General features: G+C 44.6%; 1 protein-coding gene across 1 annotated transcript in view; it reads left to right on the top strand.

The window, feature by feature from the left end:
- LOC138283986 (myosin-13-like) overlaps positions 1-12,292 on the top strand; it is a 346,976-nt gene extending 334,684 nt beyond the window's left edge. Inside the window, exon 27 of the mRNA XM_069222310.1 lies at positions 5,892-12,292. The gene's annotated coding sequence lies outside the window, so the exon portion shown is untranslated. The remainder of the gene's footprint in view (positions 1-5,891) is intronic.
- Positions 12,293-23,385: the final 11,093 nt, after the last annotated feature.

The raw sequence follows: 23,385 nt of genomic DNA, 5'->3' as shown, positions 1-23,385 counted from the left end.
ATTATACAAAGCGTCTTTCGCACCTGCTAATTATTCCCACGTGTTCTAAACGCTACGGAAATATGTGAAACCATTGATATGTATTGCTCAATCTCAAATACCCTAACAGCGTTTGGACAATGAAAAAACACAAATGGAGATGACCAGTGAAAAAACACACAATCATGAATCGCTGTTTGTAAAGTGAACACTTTGGTCACTTTCCACCCACCTTTTATGAATTAATTAGGAAGCCAAGGTGATCCCATGCACGTAGAGAAGAAATATGTTGGATCCACGTCTCTGGGGATATCACGTCACCAAAGAGGCAACCACCTCATCCTGTCATTTAGAAGTGCATTGTGTCACTCACAATACAGACACATCAGTCTTCACTCAGTGTCATTCTGTACTCTCACTAATCTGAAGATATCACGTAGCTTTAAAGAAACATGTACACCAGCCATCATTTCCATGAAAGTAACTACCTGTAAAACGATGGGTTCTGTCCATCAAATCCGACCATATTTTTCGCTTTCTGATCACCAGTTTTTTAACTCTTTTACTGCGGGAGAGCCTCACAATTGACTCACCCACGATAAACACACAGTAATTGTACTGCTGGTGATTACTGCCAGTGTTCACATTTTAAGATAAGGCTGCTGTGATGCAGCAAGGGTAACGGGCACTTGTCTGGTTATATGTGTCCACACACGTGCACATGTGGGAGGGCTGTGCATGTGAGACTCCTGTTATAGCTTGGCACAGAGAGGACTCTGCAGAATTGGATATTGACCTGGAGTAGGCCTTACACTGTCAGTGTACACCCATAGGAAAAGTCAGTGTGGTTTACTGTCTTGTCTGCAGTGATATTCAATTATGCATCTATGGGGATGTTAGACCTGACAGCTTTTCTACCAAATTTTAACCTGCAGCCTTCAGTTTAGCTGAATTTGTTGGCCTTAGGACTCTGTGCACTTTACCATTGACATCAATGCTAAAGTGCTTGTGCTCGCTCCCTAAAACATGGTATGATTGGTATATACCTATCTGGCATGCTTCATTTACTTGTAAGTCCATAGTAAAATACACACCATGTGCCCAGGGCCTGTAAATTAAATGCTTCTTATAGGCCTGCAGCACTGCTTGTGCAATCACTTAAGTAGCACTTTAAACATGTCCCAGACTTGCCATTGCAGTCTGGATGCTGTGTTACACTGCTTTTGCATTTAAAACCCCCTACCAAGCCTTAAACTCCCCTTTTATTACAAATAGGTCACCCCTAAGGTAGGCCCTAGGTAGCCCCTAGGGTAGGGTGCTATGTAATTATAATGCAGGACATACAATGTTAAGTTAGACATGTCCTGGTAGTGAAAAACTCTCAAATTCGTCATTCAGTACTGTGAGGCATACCCCTTTCATAGGATAACATTGGGGTTCCTTATTACATTTCATAAGCTGTAATTCCTGATTGGGAAGAGGTAGATCTGTCATGTTTAGTACCTATGGAATTGTGATGATAAATCCTCTTTAATGGGAAGTCAGATTTATTGTTACAATTTGGAAAATGTCACTCTTAGAGAGTTAGCATTTTCCTGCTCTTAGCCCTGTGTGCCTGCTGCCTGTGTCCAATACAAGTCTGGGGTAGGTGAAAGCTGGGCTTTGTGCATTCCCTCTAGACAGCCATACACAAAGGACATTTAGGTGTGACTGATGGGCGATCCACATCCTGTTTTGACATTCTGGACAGGGTGAGAGGTAGAAGCTGGCCACAGCCTCACACTTACATCTGAATTGGCTGTGTCCTGTCCCGACACAAAGGACTGCTTAACCCCCTGTAGTGAGTCTGGAGCCAGGGTAGGAAGGGAGGACCTCTGTGTACTTTAAAGCCCTTCTTTGAAGCCTCCACCACTCCAAAGGCACCACAGGGTATAAGAATTTGACTTCTGACCCTACCAACTCAGTATACTTCTGGACCTGTGGATACTCTGCTAGGAAGAAGGACTGCCACTCTGCTAGACTGCTGTTCTGGAAGAACTTCTTTCTTGCTGTGCTGACCTGCTGCCCTTCTTGCCTGGTTGAGGACTGGACCCACATCAATTGAACCTGACACACGAAGTCCAGCTGACTGGTTTCCCATTTTCTGAAGTCTCAGGGATATAAACACTTCCAACTCTCCTGCTACAGAACCTGGACTCTGCCATTTGCAAGTATTGCTCAGTCAAGTGATGCCAATCCAGTCCTGGCCCCTTGGAAGAGAGTGTAAAGTGCTGCTTCAACAAGAATCCCTTCATCACCATTGTTGCGCCTCTCAGAACTGGCTCATCTCCATTGATGCCGACGTATCACAGCTGCTGCAAGGATTAAGGGCATCGCATCGCTGATGGAACATCGCCTCCATTTCCAACGCATCTTCGCCTTTGCGCGGCTTGGAGCGGACACATTGCTTTCATCCTAAGGATCGCCGATGACGCATAAACTCCTCTTGAGCCAACACAGGAGGGGGCTACCCTTTGAAGATTTGGTGGGAAAGGCCCTGGCAGTGATATCAGTGAGGGGAAGAGATGATGCCCCCAGAGGAGACATGACCAATAACTCCTGGTTGACACCATTTTGAATTGTTCTAGCATGCTGTGCAGGAGGGTTGGGACAGGGCTGGAAAGGTGATGTGGCACCCAGGATTGCCCAGAGTTGCCTCGCTTCTGGAACCTTCTGTCCTCACTTAAAAGGTCTTGCACAAGGGAAAGTGTATTTTTAATGCCCACTGGGACTGGAGGTGGCAGCCATGGACAACTGGAGGCCCCTAATATCCATTTGGACTAAGGACTTGACCACAGTTGCTCCCAGGACCATTAGGGCTCTCCCCAGAACCAGGAAAGCTGGTCCCCCTATGCTCCCCTAAGGACTAGTTGAGGAAAGAACTGGACTTTTGCCACAAGAAGAAGAGAAGCAGCGTAGAGGAAAAAGGAGAAAGGCTGGTGCAGGGAGCCGGTGGAACTATCTCCCTAGAAAGTTTGTTGCCCTAGAGGCCTGAAGGCCGAAATTAAGGTGCTCCAGGTAGGTAGAGCTCGCCTTCAGGAGCAAAATGAGCCCAAGATGGAGAAAAACTGTCCACCAGGGCCCGATATATGAGCAGGAGAAGTATTTGACCATTGACCCTGTGGAGTGCATGGAGCTCCCCCGCTGAGTCTTGGATACCCCTGGGATGGGCCAGGACCCGATGGTGGTGCATGGACTACCTTCCCTTGTTAATTCTGGAAAGGGGTGTGTAGAAGTGCGGGCTGTGCTAGGAGCCAGTGGGACAGCCAGAGGTGGGCTCCCTGAGCTGCCTCAGCATTGGGAGGACGGGTGGCTGCCAAAGTAGGGCTGGACACTCCTGAGGTAAATAAAACTGAAAGGGAAAGGACACGCTGCATGAGGCGTTGCGACGCAACACAAAACAAGTGGTCGAGCTGCTAATTAAATATGCATGAGCTCCTGAGGGAACCCCCCCATAATGCCCTGCGAGGCTACGAAACTAACAAAACACATTTTCCCTGGTCGTGGCGGGCCAAGGATGAAAGAGGTAGGAGAGTTGCAGGAGCACCATCCCCCCCTCCCCGCCACCAGGAGGCCTAATAGCATCTCCAAAAGGTACTGACCCTAAGACAGGATAGTCTACATAATGAGGACCCCTTTTTGCTTGTTTTTGTTTTCAAGCACTCTCCAGGCTGGAGCATCTCTACAGCTGGGTGTATAGTGTCTTCTAGGGGCTGAGTTTATGGCTGCAGGTTATATAGCCTGAAGTAAGTTAAAGAGGACTTGGAGACATGATTTAGTGAAAAATGCTTTATTTAAAGATCGATGTCATAAGGATTTGACCAATGGTTTATTGAAAAGTGTTCTTTATGACAGTTTGGCAATGCCTTCTGGCAAAGTGTTATGCACCATGAGCCTAAGCAATGCTTTATTCAAAGATGTCAACAGTGCCCTGCTACGTGGGTTGTTAAAGCTGACAGTAATTCATATTCCTAAGAGGCTGCAGTGTTTTATTAATGATGATGTGAGCACTCTATTGCAATGCCTGAATACTCAAAACAAGTGCAGAAGATGATGTCATGCTTTACTACTAATATTGCAGGGATGTCATGCTTTCTTGCTGATAATTTGGGCACATGATTGCAATGCTTGAACAGTATGGTCACTGAAGTCAGTGATGGAATGAAGTATTACCCTAACGTGATTCCAATCTTGAAATAAGACAACATTGACCTAATGTAAACTGACACCGCCATAAAGGGTTATGTGTTGTATTGTACATGAAGGGGGAGTACTGTGAATTTTTGGGTCATGACCATTTAAGGATTAAAGGTAATGTTGCCAAAGGTATTTCCACCAGCCTTATGTATATTTTTTAATTACTGCGTAGTAGTGTGTGTAATAAATGCACTTTTATTTTTCTAAAGAAAAGCACAGACTGGAAATTATTTATTGAATGTTATTATTGCATACCTGTAAATGGTGATTACTAGCCCGCACCACCTCCCTTGAGTAGGCCCTGGACTGCTCTGATTCGCTACCCTGACAGAGTCAGGTGCTACAGTAAGATGTTTTATTCCCAGTGGAGGGTGAATGTGGGCCAGTTTCAGCACACTACAGTGCTCAGAGGTGATGACCACATTAGCTAGGATTTGTAGGAAAATACAGTTCTATCATAAGTAGATTACCACATCTCATCTTATATAGAAACCCACTACAGTATTAAGAGCAGACAACCACTAACACCCTCTGATTTAGAAGGCCTCCAACCCTTTGCTTGAGAGAGAATTACTCAGAGCACTAAACAATATTACTTGTGACTTGTAAGAATGTATCACAGTGCTTGAAAGAGACAACCACTTTAGCCTTCAAGTATGGAACAAACACCTTACATCTTGATCAGTAGGATATCTCAGTCTCTGGAGGAGAAAGACATCAGAGCCCTTTCCAACAGATCAGAGAGGTGCACCACTTCACTCATAATTAAGTATTACAGTATTGGGTGTAGGAAAGTGCCTCACTGATAGGAGGAGGCAATCACCCTAGCCTCATTTGTAGGTGTAAATTGCATGTGTTAGTGGTTATAAACACGTCAAAATCACTATTTGGAAACCACGGCACCGAGAGACAACAAACTTTTTTTTTAATACGTAGGAAGAAAACATTAGCTGTGGCATGTAGGAGACATATACATGTTAGGCCACACAAACACCTCTTTAGCCTTCACTTTAAGGTAGACCCCACATTATAAAGGACAACTGATCATACTATCAAATGCATATGGACATCATATAATCTAGACAGAACCATTGTGGAGTATCTGGGATTCGGGGAATTGGATAGTTCAGTGATACTCGTATAGGTCTGTCATTGTCTTTAGTATGAGAATGACACCAGGCATACCATGGATGGTGAGTAGTTTAGAGCTGGAAATGGGCAAACGTAAAGGATAGAGACAGTGAAGTCTTTCTGGCAGGAGTGTCTCCCACCTTAATTTGTTGGCAGAAGAAAAGAAATTGCTTCTCCGTTCTCACGTCTCTTTGAAAAAATAATATAGTAATGACATATATGTGATAGGCTTAAATTAGGATGTCATTTTTTGTTCCTTGTGCTCAAACGCCTGAAAAGAACAGGTATACATCAAGCAAATTAGCCAATTAAAGTAGATTGATTCAATCATTTTGGCTGAGCTTATTTCTGTAAATCTGGAGCCCTATGTGAGTAATTAACTTGAATTTCTCAGTCACCTTCGGAACTGGAATCCCAATCACTTTCTCACATTGAAAAAAGGACTGTGACAAGTCACACGGTTTATTTTACGTAAAGCGCAATGTGATGCGGAATTATAGCTCATTGCTTCCAAAGCTCACTGAATATGTTTTTTTTAAATCTAGGTGTAATGAACGTGGCTGAGAAAAGAACCTGACAAGCAGCTATCCCTCGATCTTCTGAAGCTGGGATTTCTGGTGGGATCTTTGCTTATGAAGTGGAGCAGTACCCATTGAAAGCACCAAAATATGTTGTACTTATTACATTTGGTTGCAGGATTGATCTTCATTTCAGGAATCAAACTTACCAAACAAGGACTAAAATGATAGAGATGTATATGACAAACAACAAACGCTAGCTGGCATCTCTTCCCATTCCAACTCTGCCTCCCAGCATGGAGAGAGAATCCAACATTCTCTGCCAGATCTGAAGCACTGCGCCTACTTGCATTCATTCCTACCTTACCTCCGAGCTGAGAAAGGCTGCATTACTTGCATTATTGTGCCTTGAAATGTGGCACTTCGCTCACTTGGCTATATGTCATTCTTCTGGTTAACTCATTGTGCCTTTGTAAGTATCCTTTCGGGGTGAAATGCTGCAGCGCTTTCCATTCCAACTCCCTTTCCCAGAACGGAAATAGCTTGGTTCCTCAAATGTAAACATTCTGTCGTGAAAGATACTCCAGCATATCCTGTACTATTGCAGTTTCTGCCACTATACAAGTGTAGTACTCTAACTGCATTTGTACGATATTTGGGAAAAGTACAGCTTTACCCTCCATAGTCCAGAAGTCTTAGGGCCTGATGTGTCAACGCTTGGGTAAAACCTTATGGTACATCAAGCCCTTATTTAATAGTCCAACTCCAATCAGGGAATATTTTGGGGAAAGTTACAAAAAATATCCCCAAGTGTTTTAAGAAAATGTTAAAAAGTGATAACTTTGTATTATCTGAAAGTGCTTCCCTGCGGGTGCGGCTCAAGGCAAACAACTAGGACTACCTGCTGCCATTACCCCCTCTCTGATGGCCATGTTGCCCCCTTATCAGTGCTTGCTCAATTGCTAAGCACTACTGAGAATCACAATGTTATTATAGATTATGAATCTGATTGTAGGCTTTGCAAAAATCTGGATGAAAGACCGCTTCAGCCATGATCTCACCATCACTATTTCCCACGGTTTATTCATTATATATCAAGATTTTGTTTCTGCCACCCAGTGGAAGGGAGGAAATTGTGAAATTGTGACTCCTGATTGATTTGAGTTAACTGAGCTTCCCTATGCTAGGGATAATAATGTGCAGAAAGTGAACATGACTGTATCGCCAAACTTTCCTTTGCTCTGCACTGTGGTCTTGTACTCCTAGGCGCTGCCTATTCCTTTGTTGAACCCTCCACCAGTGTTCTCCTGGTGCACGGTACTTCTAGGACATTTATTCTTGAAGATCTCAACCTCTGGCCACAGTGCTCCACCGTCCCAGAGGTGCCTTTCACCCCCAATCAATGTGCTGTTTTTGGGCTAGAATAGCTATATCAGTGTCCTTACCCATTCTGCAGGTTACTTGCTTGACCTAATTTGAACAGCCTCTGTCATAAGTGTTACTTCCATCCAGGGCCGGCTTTAGCTCGGTGCGACCGGTGCAGCCGCACTGGGCGCCGACTTGGGGGAGGGGGGGCACTGACCTCAAGGGGGCGCTGTGTTTAGTAATAACTTAAGATTTAAACATACCTGCTGCAGAGTTCCTTGTGCTTCCAGCTTTCAGGCAGCAATAAAAATGTCAAGATAACTCTTGTGATTAATGTTCCTGCTAAAGAGAGAGATACCGGAGTTTTTGTCTAGTGGTAGTTTTGACTCTCCATAAAGTAGTGTAGAGGGTTAATATGCTTTCAGCAAAGAACAGATATGTATTTTATGTGGATAGTTGAGTGGATTGGTAAAGAGTGTTTACCAGCGCTTTAAAACAAATGAATTGTTTGTGAGAGAGGGGCTATAGTGGGATGTGTGGCACTTTTTGCGGATTGTAGTGAGGGAATTCGAGGAGGAGGTCATGTGGGGCACCAAAAAAGACTGTGGCACCAGGCACCAACAGCACTTCTATCTTTTCCCCGACCCCCCTGGTCCAAACATTCCCTGGTCCCCTTTAAAATCATGTTCTCTGGACCTTTGTTGCAGATGCTGTTTGGAATGCTCCAGCCACTTACTTCTTAGGCATGGTTGGTCGAAGGTACCTACCACACCCAATGCTCCCACTCATTATGTTTATTCTCTAGTTTCAGAAATGAACCATAAAAGCTGGCAATATTAGAACACCAAATTAGATGATCTCTCTCTTTAAGATGTCCTTTTACGTCAGCTGCTGGATATGGCTCAGCTGCCAGGCTTAAATCAAAATGTGAAAAGGCTTGATTGTTGCAGACAAAAACACTATGATAACAGACTGGTCGTGAAACAATATGCAGCTCCTCTTAGGGACACATTGGCTGCCTATTACCAGTATCAGATGGGTCAGTCCTATAACCTTACCAAATAAGTCTCTACTATTGTCACTGAAGTGGCTAACCTCGCCAGTTCCCATTCAAGATCCATCATTTTTAAAACCTTCCATATCGGACTTTATTTTAATGAAAATTGGGGACACTAGACAAAATCGTTCACCCACCTGTTGATTTGAGAGTGTCATTGTCACAAGCTGGGACCTTCCTGTCTGCTTTTGAAAATCTCGTTGGTCAGCTCTACTCTTTTCTCAATCAAATCCTCGGGACCACTTTTAGCCTCTCCCTGTTTCACAGTCAAAAGGGCCTCCAGCACTACTGCCCTTCTATCCACTTTCTGCCCACCCTTATCTGTCTTGAGAGTGTCATAATGCCCCATAACTTCTGAATCTATGGTAGTTCTATGGCACTTCTGCTGCTTAAAAATCTTTGGTGAATCCTGGTATTCTTGCAAACCTTTTTATTTCTTTCTGAACCCAACAGGATCTAAAATCCTAGAAAATGTCAATGGTTAACCCTATTTTCTTGGTTAATTCTCATATGTCTGCGCCGACGAGAGTTCTGTCATGTTTCTTGGATTAAACCTGTTCTTGGTGCCAAGTTGTGTGGCTTCCAATTACATTAGGTTGTCAAGAAACAACAGTATTAATCCTAGTGACTCTATCCACCTCATTTGACAAGAAGAAGCACTCCACCTTGGTGGCTCGTATCCATGATCATGTCCACTGCTTGATGCCGCTGTGTCTTGGGTGATGCTCACTGCCAGAGTCTAAGGTTCAGAACACTGAGGGGCAGATTTAAGAGCCCCTAGCACCGCCTTGTGCCACATTAGCGTCATTTGTTTTTAAGCTAATGTGGCCCAACGAGAGCTAGTGTTAAAAGGAGGCACACCATTGTTTACAATGGGCTTTGCAGGATTAGCATCAACATTTTTTACGCTAATCTTGCAGGGCACCGAACTAGCATCAAAGATTTTGATGCTAGTTTCCCTAACTACCCCCATGGTGCACCATATCTTAGATACGGTGCACACATGGTGGCGTTAGGGAGACGCTAAGGGGTGCAAGAAAAGGGCACTGCACTTGGTGCAGTGCCACTTTTATTAAATCAGGCCCGAGTTTCTTTTTGATCCTGTCCTCACTATGGTGCCCCTCATCAATAGGGTTGACTCAAAAATGTTTTTTACTTCTCAAAGCCTCACTCAAAATTAACATCCTTCCTCCTGAACACAAAGTACTGCTGTACATGCTATTTTACCTCCAGCCTTGATTATGACATACAAAAGGACATTGCTAGAGGGATCCTGGGTTTTCCCAGCTCCACCTCCCTTTCTTTGCATCTGGCTAATTTGTACTTACTGCAGGGGACCAAGCAAATTTGCTTTTAAAGCCTTTTGTGATATCAGCCGCTGGCTTCCTGTTTCTGTGCTGTAGATTTATTCCTAATCTTCTGTTTCAATGCCATTCTTTCCACTGTGGTCCTCCTTAGGGTTACTACATTTTAAATATCCTGCATTGGCAGGAAGTCTTTGTCTCTTGTTAGAGTGAAACCTTGGAACTCCCTGCCGGTTGGCTTTTGGTGAACTTAGGGTCATCCTCTAGCCATTAACAGCTTGAAACTTGGTTATTTACCACTTTGATTTAAGTTTCCATTTTGTCGTTATTGTAACTTAGCTTTAGCCTTCTGTCACACCAGTTTAGTATGTCTGTGCTTTGTAAATGCATATTTATTCCTTCACTCATAAGGAGTGTCTTCCCAGATGAAGACACAAAATCACCTTATATTTTAAGGAATGTTTTACAAAGAAAGACATTACATCTTTTCTCATTTTAATTATACTGGTTGGGGGCAATATACGACCTCCTAGTATAAATCTGCTTCTTGTGTGAGGCATTTCTTCACTTACCATTCACTCCCAGCTTCTTGTGTAAGACGTTGCATCACTTACTATCCAAGCTCAGCTTCCTATGTGAGACTTTGCATACTTTCCTGGTGTAATTATGCCTTCTATGTGAGACATTGCACCACCTCCCATTCCAACTCATCATTGTGAAATGCATTTGATTTTTCCCCATTATAACCTCGAAGTAAAACAAAAGATAGCAACACTCTTTTTAGTTTAATGTTGACCCTTCTTAAAAAAAAAAGGTTCACAGGGGCCAATTCATAATGGAATTGTTAGCTGTAAAAATATGTTTAATGCTGAAAATACCTCAATTTGCCCTGACCGAAATTAAAAAAAAAGGATTCCAGACAGGCATACAAGGTTTTACCGCAGTGGATTTCTCTGCTATAATTGTTAAGAAATCCAGAGAAATAAGTAGCATAAGTGGGTAGGAGTGGACGTAACATGCTGTAGTTAATCTTGTGAGTTTGGGAACATCCACAAACTCATTCTTTTCTGGGCATTCATATTATCAAATGCCGATCCTTTCCCATCATGAAAATGGTTGGAGAGTTACTCCATCCACCTCTCATTCTAGAATGGGAAGGGGATTGTATCGCCTCCCAATTTGAGGTGCGTGAAGAGGAAATGCTAACCTGGAAAAAATGTTTACTATGTGGAGAAGAAAAAGAAAAAAGTTTGCATTACAGAACAGACTGCATTCCATTTTGGCGTAAATGTATGCTATGTAGCTTCAAGCACATCAGGAAAAGAAGCTTGGGGCAGATGTCGCATGGCATTTTTAGACTGACCAAGGCAAAGCTTTTCTGCTTACTGCTGGGAATGCGTGTGAAATGAAACAAGTAGTAAATCTGGACCCACAGGTAGGTATACCTTTATAGGTGTAGATGTAATACTTTCTTTGTGAATTATCCCCCGCCCACCTTCACCCATGAGAGGAAAAGTCAACATTTTTGCATTTAAATATTTTACAGAAAAATATATATTTTCAAAAGGTGTCTGAAACCAATCTCATATTTCTGCTGTCAGGATTCAGATGAATCGCTCTTCCTGCTTGGATGCTTGAGTATAGAGGATGTGGGACGTGATTGAAATAATACTTTTAGTTCTACCTCACCTGAGCAAATCGACTCATAATAACATCAACTCCTTCACAATTCATAGTTTGTCTGCAGGCTTGGATACAGTGAATCAATTCCTATTCTGAATCTGCCTCATTAGTGAAGGATTGCCAATACGAATTCCAGCTGCCATCTATGAGACACCTCATGACTGATTTCCTCTTCCGATTGCCCTCCTGACCTAGAAGCACAACATTAATGCTGACAAAAGTTCGTAAATAAAGTTTGTAAACCGCTGCTGGGCTATGAGAAAGACCTACTTGCAGAGAATCGAAAATTGATATCCTTGCTACTTGTTTTAGCCAGGAGTTGAGTGTCAGCAATGGTTCAGAAGTGCGTTATTGTAATAACAACTGCCACACTACTGGGACCTTATACCCCTAAATTCATGCCCTAAAGAAATCTGGGCGCCAGTGGTGTAACAATACCTGATAGAGGCCTGAGAGACCGAGGAGGACCCGCTGTTGAACGGCCCCACACGCCGAGTAGAACTGTCCTTGCAAAAAGCGCCTGAAAGAGGTGCACAGGTTGACTTGATGCTGGAGACGAATATAGATGAAGCCTTATGAACGCATCTTGCGTAAGTTGAATACATATGATGTTAAGACAGAGAACGATATACAGGAATAATTGTTGCTGTCGTGTTCTGTATTAGTAGTTAGTCTGTTGAACAACAATAAAATGTAATTAAAAAAATCATTTGCAAACACAGGCAAAATGTCATCAGTTTTTGTTTGGTCATTACCTCCCACCGCTGAAACTCATCTGTTTCGGATCTTACAAATCTCTGGCTTCCAAATTGCCCACAATATTCTTCGTTAGAAGTGAGGTGTCCATCTCCCCACCACTTTTACTCCTGTTGGGAAATGTCACTTATTGACCAAATCTATTCATTCGTGGCTGTGCAACATCATTAATGTTTTTGAAAACATTTATTATTGAATGTTTTATTAAGGTGTAAATAAAGAAAACAAAAAGTGGCTGCACATTTGTTTCCTGTCAATAAATATTTCTGGGTGTGTGTTTGAGACTTGTGGAGGCAGTCGTCTCATTTCAACAAGTCTTAATTAATTAAAACTATAAAAAACACTTGTATACTTATGTATTATTTTATTATTTACACAATCTGCGTGTCTCAGACCAATTCAGAAGAGCGTATTCACTCTGAGCAGGAATTCTAGATTCGTATGGTTAGGAAACCTCTAGTTAGGAAGCCTTGTCTAATATTCCCAGTGTGAAACACTGAAGTTGCTGGGTCACATCTTAAGAACTTTTTGTTATTTTATGTTATAGAGACGTCTTCACGCAGAAAGTCCTCTTAGAATTCCACTACCAAACGAGGCAAAGTACTTGGCAGAGTCCTAAGGCATGGAAAGCCTAACTATGTACAATAATGTATAAATAAAGTGCATTTAAGTCACGGGTTCGATCACACAAATGTACAGAGCGATAAACAGCAAATGTCATTGCCTTTGAAAACATGATTTTTTAAAGAAAGAATAAATTCACGTGCACCAGATAGTATACTATATAACATTTCTGACAATAACCATGTAGCTGTGTCTTCTGGAACACAGGGCCTAATTTGCGCCCCTTACCGTCCCACTAATGCCACCATGTGTGCGCTGTGTCTAAGATACAGCTCAACATGGCGGTAGTTAGGGGAACTAACATCAACATTTTTGACGGTAGTTCTGAGTTTTGCAGGATTAGCGTCAAAGATTTTGAAGCTAAACCTGCAAAGCCGATTGAGGCCCTGTGATAGTGTGTCGAGTTCAGCGCTGGAGAGGAAGTACCGCCGGGGCACTTCGCAGAGCAAGGACACTGGGACAGAAGAGGCGGGACCACAGTGGAGCGTAAGCCACCAGGAAAATGTGGAAATGATGGGGGTATAAGCCCCGTAAGTGATGGCAAAAGGCAGGCGGCAGGAGAGGAAGAGGATGGAGGGACGGAGCTGACAGAGAACAAGAAGAGCGAATCGGAAGAAGACGGAAGGACGGCGGCGTGTGGAGGAGGACGATCGCAGGACGAGGACGAAACCTCGGTGACTCGAGGAGAAGGAAAATCGGTGGAGGTCGGCGGCACGGAGGATCCATACGATTGAGGAAGGAGAAGATGCGCAGAGGCTGTCCACGTTCTGGGAAGAACGTGGCCAGTTCAGGTATGGAGTTTTTCCACAGGGAACAGGGAGGAGGTGTAGAGAGAGAAAGGGGGAGAAAAGAAGCACGAATGGTTATAAAACAATTTTAAGCACCGGGAGCACATTAATACGGAAGTCACACTCTTAGATCACAGAAAGTAAGAAAGGCACGGGGAAGGGGAGTGAAAGACGGGGGAGCATTTTTCTTTACTAGTAAACAAAGGCAACAGACAAGAAGGCAGAAACAATATCAGACCGAAGAAAAGGAATGTAGAAAAAGCATGTAACCCAGAGCCAGAAACAAAGAAGAGAGACGTCAGACTAGAAAGAAGAGTAAGAGAAAGAATTCTAAATCTACCAGGAAAATTGAGCAGAGAGACAGGAGAAACAGGAGAAAGAAGAGAGAGAGGGCGAAAGGAAAGGAAAAGAGGACAGGTAAAAAGAAGTAACAAACAGAAGATGAACGTACCTTCTAAAACAGCTTCTTATTTTCTTTTTCTCCCATAACACCTCATCTCCTGAACTCCGAGCTGCCCACCTGAAAAGAGAGAAAGAAGAATAAAGTCAAGAACCCAGAAAATAACCCAGGAAGATCTCCAGTCGATAGTTCACAGAATAACAAGATAGACAAGAAAGAAAACAAAGTATGAAAAGAAAGAAATAAAGAAACCTTATCAAACCCATACATTACGCCTGCAAGCCATCATTATTGCTTAACCTGTTACAGGCCCCTTGTAATCAGTGTTGTGTCTTCTTTTAATGCCTGCTCTCAGCAGGCGTTAAAAGTGGGGAAAAAAATCTCTTAGATTTCTTTGTGCCATGTTTTTGCACCCCCATTCCCCCTTTTAATGGGGGAATGCACCCTTTGAATACATTATGTCTGGTGCAGGCATAATATAGCGCAAAGGGTTACAAAGTGGTGCAATGTATGCATTGCGCCATTTTGTAAATTTGGTGTGTCAATTTAGGCCTGTTTGGGCCACATTAGCATAAAAAAATGATGCTAATGTGGCACAAGGAGGTGCTAGAGTCTCTTAAATCTGCCCCTCAGTTTGTTCTGTTCACATTGTAGGACTACTGCAAGAACTATTTTCCAAAAGAAAAAAAACAATAACATCCATATTAAAAGCCAGTATATAAGCTAAATATTTGTAAGCACATTCCTTTCCAAAAGATACTTTGAAATTGATGCATTAAAAACCAGTGCAAAATGTATGGGTTTTTGTTCTCTGAACATGTTCCCTCTTGAATACACTGTGATGTGAACATTAGTTACCTTCGACAGTGAAACAACATTTTTAAATGTTCGGTGTAAACATAATGTAAAAATTAAGTATCAATGAGTATCAAGTATCAAGTAATAAGTATCAAGTTCAATACCTCCAGTACGTACATAGGTAGGACTGTATTCGCACATAATGACATAGGGCAGACTTAGATCTCGGCGGATGGGTTACTCTATTACAACGGTGACGGATATCCCCTCCGCCGAAATATAAATCCCATAGAATAAAATTGGATGTATATTTCTGCGGACTGGATATCGGTCACCATTGTGACGGAGTAACCCGTCCGCCGAAATCTACATCAGGCCCATAGTTTTTCATATATGTTTCTAAGAAACCTATTAATCTGTCAAATTAAACACTTTCATATCTTCCACTATGTAGTGTTTTTGTTTCCTGCTGAAAACAATACTCTATACGATTTCCTCCAATCCAGCAGTAGTTACACTAGGGAGAGTAACACCATCCAGTGACGCCGAGAAGGATAAAAGTCGTGTAGAGGCAGAGAAGGACAGCAAGGTAAAAAAAAGAAGAGGGGCATACATTTGGACAAATAAAGAGGAAGAGAAAATAAAGAACAAATAAATAGAGAAAATAATTGGGGCAGACAATTGCTACAATGAAAGAGAGCAAGAAAGAAAATAAAGGCAGCAGACGAAAATAAGAGAAAAGAAAGGAAGATGGACAGGGAGAGAACGGCACCACAAAAGGAAAGAAATAAAGACTGGTTAAAAGACAGATGGAAAAGTAATGAAACAGAGCTATAACAATGGGGCATTGGAAAGAGGAGGATTTTTGAAAGCAAGATTAAGAGAAAGAAAACCTAAACTGTAAGAAATAAGAGAAAGAACAAACGAAAGGAAAATGAGAGGAAATGAAAAAAAAAACAAGAAAAGAATGAAAACAGATTAAAAGTAAAGAGTTGACAGGGCGCAGAACAGAAGAACACGGTAAGCAATATTATTATATGAGTGAATGGGATAAAAAAGAAAAAAGAGCACCAATAAGAGATATCAGGAGACAGACATGGAAAGTTGAAAAAAATATATATCCATAGCAAGGTGAACAAGCATTTGAGAAAGGTAAACTGAATAGGATCAGTGGTGTGATGAGAGAGCGAGATGACTACAAAGTAAGGAAAGGCCGGATAAAGGAGAGGGCTGAAACATTCAAGGAAAGAGGAGGCAGAGACATGAGAGAAAGTGGGAAACTTGAAGAAATTGATAGGAATGAATTAAAAGGGTGGGTCTGACAATGAAAGTAAGAGAGAGGTGAAAGAATGAAGCGGGTACTGTCTATTTGGAGGTAAATGAGAAACTAGGATTCGGAAATGAGAGTATAGGAGGTAAAATGTCGGTCAGAGGAAAGCTGAATGAGACAACATAAAGAAGGCCAGGCATGTGAGCTAGAGGAGCACGATAGAGTGAAAGAATACGAAATGGAGATGAACATACAGCTGGGAGTAATGAGATTGAGAGAATGACAGAGCCAGAAATGGTGGTTATAGATGAACTGGGAGGTAGGGAGGGGAGGAAATGAAAAAGAGAGGCATGGCAGGGAAAATATAAGATTGGAGAGCCAAATTGATAGAGTTAGAGGTGAGAAAAGAATAGCGATAGACATGAGAAGCTAATTAGCAGAGACAGAGATGAAAGAACGGGGAAGGGGAACTGGGAAATAAACAAGTGAAAGAATAAGTGGTAAAGGTGAGAGCGAAAATAGGAGAAACCAAGAATATGACCCAGACACCGTGAATGGAGTGTTGTGCAGTATGTATAGAAACCTGGGCAGTGACATGGGGGGGTCATTTTGATCCTGGCGGTCTTTTGACCGCAAGGCTAAATGTGGGGGTCTCACCACCAACAGGCTGGCGGTGCAGACTGCCACATTATGAGTGTGGTGGGTTGGCCTCTGCTAACCTGCCACATCTCCACTCATACAGTGATGGCGGTCGGAACTGCCGGGCCGGAGATGATTATCTCCGACCCGGCGGTCCACAAAAGACCGCCGGTGGTATTAGGAGCCGGCTTTCCATCATTGTTTCCATGGTGTTATCACCGCCATGAAAATTATGGTGGAAAGACTACCGGTAACAGGGACTTTCTTGCCTGTCACCGGTTGACGGCTCTCCCCCAGCGAGTACAAGACCCCTGCATACAAGCACACAGACACCCACACGTACCACACATACAACCATTCACCTACACTTACATACACGCATCCACTCACATGCATCCATACACGCATTCACAACACTCATCCACACATTCAAGCACGCATCCACACACAAATTCACAGCAACATTCATCCATGCATTCAAGCACTCATCCATACACGCATTCTACGCATTCAAGCATGCATACTCACACCCATCCAAACATGCATACTCGCACGCATACACACTTACATGCAGACAAGCATACACACATTCTTGCACACACGCAGACACCACAAACTCACATATGCACACAAAACACCCACCACCCTCCCGCCACCCCTCCCCTGTCGGATGATCACCTTACCTGCTCCGGGGAGAAGTTAATCTGGCAGTGAATGGGAAGGAGCTCTTCTACCGCAGCAGCACCCCGCCAGCAGGACAACGCAAGGCCGTGTTATGTCCCATATTATGGCAGGCGGTGTCCTACTGGTGGAGCGTGGCTGGTGGTGGAACCACCAGAGCGCCTCCGCCCGCCAGCACAACTACTGCTGGATTCCGCCCAAAGTGTGGTGAAAATCCGGCATTACGCGTAATATGGTGGGCTTCATGGAAAACCACCAAAGTCGTAATGAGGGCCATAATTTTGAATAGGGCCGCTCGGCTCAGCAGTGTCAATGAGAGAGATCTCCAATGCAGGACATTCCCTTTCAGTCGTTCCAGAGAAGACATAAATTTTTCTGAAAGAATAGGGCCTGGGCCCTCTTGGTGGCCACTCAGAAGCGCCCAGGTGGAGGATCCTTAATGTCTTTCCCCTTTGTGGTGTATGTGCTTCACAAAAACTATAAATTGCCCCACCAGTGGAAGCCAATTCAATGCCCCAACAGTCCCCCCTCCCTGGATAACCAACTTCGAACTGCCCGCCCCCCTAACCTTGCAGAGTGCCTTCAAAATGCAATGGAGGACTGAGGTCACCCTGCCCCAAAGAAACCCACACATCCCTTCTTTATTAAACCTTACAGTTTACCAAGAGTACTCAATCCTGACACCCCTTGTTCAAGCTCCCCTCCGTGACTCTCTACCTCCACGATGAATTCGTCTTGGCACCCTGTCGTTTTGAAGTCTTTGGCGTCAGGAGAACATGGTGACAGGTGAGCAACTCGGCCCACCCCATCAAACCAGTTGGGACACTGTGAACCAGATTCTGTGGCTGGGAAGGGAGGGCGCTGTGATGATGCCAGCTAGGTTTGCCCCCTGCCTTGGAACCTCTCCGGTCTGCACTGTTGCGATCACTTCTCTATTGGTGCAAATGTCGTTTGGGCCCGGCTCCTCTGGTTCTCTTCCTCCCTTCCAGCCATTCCCAGGCAGCCTCTGAGGTCACAAAAAAAAGGTTTCCCCTTCTGCCACCACTCTAAGCTGAGCCAGGAACATAATAGAGATTCTTTACCTAGAAGGGCCTATTTCAGTTCATTGAAACTGCAGTGGAGTCTCTGAACTTTGAGGGAGAGGTCTGGGAAGAGGCCGATTTCCACATTTTCAACCTTGATCGGCGGGGCCCGGCAGGACACCTGGAGAATTGTGTAGCAGTGTCTTAAATTGAATATGTGGGCTATAATGGTTCATGGGGGTGCACCCGGTTTCAGGGGGCGGGGGCAACAGGGATTTTACATGCCTGTTCAACTGAAAAAAGCGTAGACAGACCTCTCGGTTGTAGCACATTGAGGATTTGGTTATCCACAAATAGGTCCACAGCGGCTCCCTCTGTTCCTTCAGGCACTTCAACTGGACGGATATTGTTGCACTTTGAGCGCCCCTCTAAATCTTCAAGCTTGGCACTCCAGGAGTCTGAAGTCCGCTGTAGTTTTCTTAAAGACAGTTCTGTCAGCTGTGAGTGCACTTGCATGTTCATGGTTCATAGATCTGCTCTCACCAGCGTAAGTTCAGTGGCGACAGTGTCGATCTTTAGTTCCAGGGACCCCATACTCTTTGTATTGCCACCATAGAGTGGGGCCTCATCATTTGGGTCCCCAGTGATTGTTTTCTTTGCCCCGTGTCGGTGTAGGGCGTATCTATCCAGTTTCATTTGTGTGCTGCTTGGGCACACCTTCCCCAGGTCATTTTGACATTTCTAGCGTTATACTTTGTGGGGGTTTCTGGTGTAGTCACAGCCACCTGCCAGGAATGGAGACCGAGAACCTATCTCCCCTGCAGCCTGCTGAGTTTCCCCCAGGTCGCTCAGGCCACACCGCTGGCACTCCTGAAAGGTGTTAGTTGGATCAGTTACCGGGGGCAAGTGAAATGGGATGCTGACAGCGCCCCTCTGTTGGTGTCTGTATCGTATAAATTCTTATAAGCTAGTTGAAATCTTGATCTCCCCCAGTCAGTCTCTGGGCAGACCCAAAGTCTTGAATTTCTCTGTGCCCCCCAACTCTTTTTACACGACTGCCGTTTAATAAGAGCCCTTGTGTCTGCCCAGGTCTCCAGCCGGGAAGCAGCACTAGTTTCCTTCACTTGTTCACTGAGTCCCAGCTCAGCTGTGTATTATCCAGGGGCTGCCTGGGCTATGCCAAGGCTCTGGTTGTGCTGGTTGTTTTTGAGTTTGCCTGCTCTCCGTGTGCAGCCAGGAGGATTCCTGGCGCTAGCACTTCACTTCAGTCCCTCCCACTGCTGCTTCTCTAGTCCACACCGTGCTGAACCTGGAGGACCATCAGGGGTTACTGCTGTTCCCCAGGGCTTGGCTGTGCGCTGCACCCACCAGCGGTCAGGTCTGAGGCCACCACCACAAAGCCATCCGGGCTTCTATTAGGCCCCCATGGGCCGGTGCGTCTTCCATGCACCCTCAGCAGGCCCTGCCTCACCATGCCTGTTTTTCCGTTTGTCTCTGGCCACCCGTTGCACCCTTGATCAATCCCACCACCTCGCCGTGGGAGCACAGCGGACCTGTCTTTGGTCCAGGCCAGAGTGCGTTGTCATGCGCACCAGCTCTGCCTTCTGAGGAGCATAAGGCCCCTGCTCTTCTCGAAGCTGCAGGCCTGTCACTGTGTTCACAACTCTTTGACCGTTCTGGCCATCAAAGTTGTTGCTCTTGGTCCCCTCATCATCCACTATTTGTTAACTCTGCTGCTGGGGAACATGAGGGCCGATTTTGAGTCGGAATGTGGGGGGATTGCACTGTGGGCTCATTGAGCCACATTAGCAAGCGATCATTTCCAACGGCGGTCGGCCACATGCCCCCACCTGCTAATGTTAATTAATTCCACCTGCTTCTTTTTATTGGTTTCAACCGCCATGACCTACTGAATCCACCTGCTAATTGTAATTGATTCCAACGGCTTCTGTTTGATTCCAACTGCCATGACCTATTGACTCCACCTGCTAATGTTAATTGTTAGCACCCAATTGCATTAAAGGTCAAAATCATTAGGTTGACAGGTGTTCTCTCCCAGGGCCCGTTGGAACCTTCCTGTCTCCCATGTGAGTCACATATTTTTCAGGAGTCAGACACACTCAGAGTATTTAAACCACACCCAAAACTCGATTCAGTGTTCAGCCTCATTCCTGTCCTGAGCAAGCATCATCCTTGAACACATCGCCCGAGTCAACCAGATTCCTCCAGCACTCTAGTCTTCCTGAGCCCAAGCCTCCCTGTAGCTCTTGTAATACTGATGCCTTTGACGCTTCTGTCATCTTTGCTTCCTGTGTGACTATTCCTCTTCGGCTCCCTGCGCTACAGCTACAAAGACTTCCTCCGGATTCCAGTTTTAAGTAGGAGAGACAAGGCTAAGTACTTGATCACAGGTTAGTGCGCACTATTCCTTGGATTAAGCCTTAGATTATCTATAAGATTGGGTTCTGAATAGTGAAAGCTCATTTTCGGAAATCAGACACTACCTTTGGTTCAGTAGCTTTAGCACTCCAAACTCCTTTACAGAGTGGGAGCTCCAGACTTTAATTATATCAGAACTGAAATCTGCCCACCAGTAATTCTTGACAAATTGTTGTAATAAGAACAAGAGGATTTATTAGAGTGTGCTATATATGTATACAAACTTGTACAGAGAACTGAATGTAAAATGATTCTTGCCAGACACCCCCAACCTTACATCTTGATTTGTAACTGCTTTCACACAGTACTTGTGGTGAAGCCTGTATGTGTACAATATTGTGAATAACAATGTAATCTTTGTAGAATGAGAACAGTTGGTAAATTATTCTTATTTCCAATGCACTACATCCACACCAACACAAAAGTACCAGGGAGTGCAGAACATCTTATGCAGTGTTGCAAGGCAGCAAAGCAGGATTGGTATCACAAGTCTATCTTTTCATATTTTGTCCAAACCCCACTTTCCCTCGAGGGCAGTGTATGATTTAAAGGTTTAGGGTTCCTTGATTGTGGGCAACCCCGGGGAGGGATAAGAGGTCCAGCATCACTTCCAAGATCAGAACTAGGTGATTGTTTGACAAATGGCTCTAAGATAAAGAGCCTCATTTAGAACTTACTTGGTAAAGCTGGGGCACAGCCATATATCAGTGGTAATCCTGCACTGTCAAACTTGTGGTTTCTCTGTTGTATTTTGATTTTGTGATGGCTTTGCTTAAATCTACCGAGCCTCTGTTGACAGCATCAGTGTAAACCTTCTATCTTCTCACCAGCCCACCAAAGGGCTGCTAGGTCAAAGAGGTGGTTGTCCTAGCCTTCAAAGGGTGGAATGACCATCACTTACTTCCAGCGTCCACCATGAGAGGAATGATGGGCAGGGAAAATACCTCACCATGTAGGGGGAAAACTCCCTATGCATCGAGCCATTTATGTTTTGTTTAGAGAAAACTCCTATTTTGTGAGGTTGTTTACTGTAAACAAAAGGTTTGTTAGACAGGTGCTTTAAACATAGTATACACTTGGAAAATTTTCAGCACTGTGAAGTTTACCAGAGTGATAGAGCATATGATCTGCCCACAATGACCCCATGTGGCTTATTACAGTATTAACATTGTATATTCAATTCAGAGAACACAAACACACATTCATGAAATCATTGGAAATTCAAAATGATTCATTAACTATCACATACACAATGATGTACATTATTTTTTCTGACAGGCACATTATATTAGGCACTGCCACAGTGACTTGAAAGTGAAAAAAATACTGCCTGTGTCAAACCTAGTCAGGATTTTTATCACTTAGTCCCTCATTACAACCCTGGCGGTCGGTGTTAAAACGGTGGTAACACCGCCAACAGGCCGGCGGTAAAAAAAACGAGATCACGACCACAGCAGAAACCGCCAACATAGGTAGCCACTTTAACACTCCGACCGCCACAGCGGTAGCAACAAACACTGCTGCGGTCACTGCCAACAGACAGACGGAAGACAGTGTACTGCCCAAACTCTTATGAGAGGCCAATCCGCCAGCTTTTCTGGGGCGGTACCACGTCATCAAAAGCACGGCGGAAACAGTACATCGAAGGGTAACCACTCACCTTTCGACACTCTACGAAGGACCAGGACGCCATGGAGCCCGAATTGCAGATCCTCCCCATGCTGGTGTATCTCCTCATACACCAGGAAGTAGAAAGAAGGCGGCGACGATGGTGAGTACTGCACCTAGCACACAGGGGAGGGGAGGAGGGAAAAGAGAGTGACAAACACACGCGGCACGCAACACCCCCAACCTCATCCACAACAACATACACACAAACAAATCCAACAACAATACTGATACACCACGTCACCCCGTGGAAGAACACAAGGACAAAGGAAATGAGTCTAACCAGTGTTATAATGGAACATTCAGATATGGCAAGAGAAAATCAAATAATCAGTATATACAAAAGTTCACATTGCATACACAAGGCCGCAAACTGTCCCTTGTAAATGTCCGTGGACCAGTGGTCCAAAAAAGCATGGGCGAAGCCCACACATGACACCTGCCTCAAAACGGAGAGAACACTGCAGGGGCATCAGGTCGAAAAAATCACAGGCACCTCAGAGGGAAGGGGAGGGGGGCACCTCAGCCAGAAGATGGTACAACGCCACTGCCCCTCGAGGGGCCTCCATGCCCACTGCTTGGTCCTGAGGAGTGCAAAGCCACAGTCTCTCAAGTGGGTGGTTTGCCCACTGCTTGGTCCTGGGGAGTGCAAAGCCTCAGTCTCTCAAGTGGGTGGGTTGCCCACTGCTTGGTCTTGGGGAGTGCAAAGCCACAGTCTCTCAAGTGGGTGGGTTGCCCACTGCTTGGTCCTGGGGAGTGCAAAGCCACAGTCTCTCAAGTCGGTGACATGTTCCACTGGTTCTGGAGGGGGCATTGTGCCCACAATGCTTGATCCTGCCAAGGATAGGGGGAGTGGATGCATCTTTCCACTGGTTATGGAGGGGGAATTGTGCCCAGAGTGCTTGATCCTGCCAAGGATAGGGGGAGTGGATGCATCTCTCCACTGGTTCTGGAGGGGGCATTGTGCCCAGTGATGCTGCACCTGAGGTGTGGCTGTTAACCTCCTGTCACCTGGGTGTCTGAGCCA

Source organism: Pleurodeles waltl, chromosome 3_1 (genome assembly GCF_031143425.1).
Source record: "Pleurodeles waltl isolate 20211129_DDA chromosome 3_1, aPleWal1.hap1.20221129, whole genome shotgun sequence".
Taxonomy (NCBI): Eukaryota; Metazoa; Chordata; class Amphibia; order Caudata; family Salamandridae; genus Pleurodeles; species Pleurodeles waltl.
This window is presented reverse-complemented; position numbering and strand designations above follow the sequence as displayed.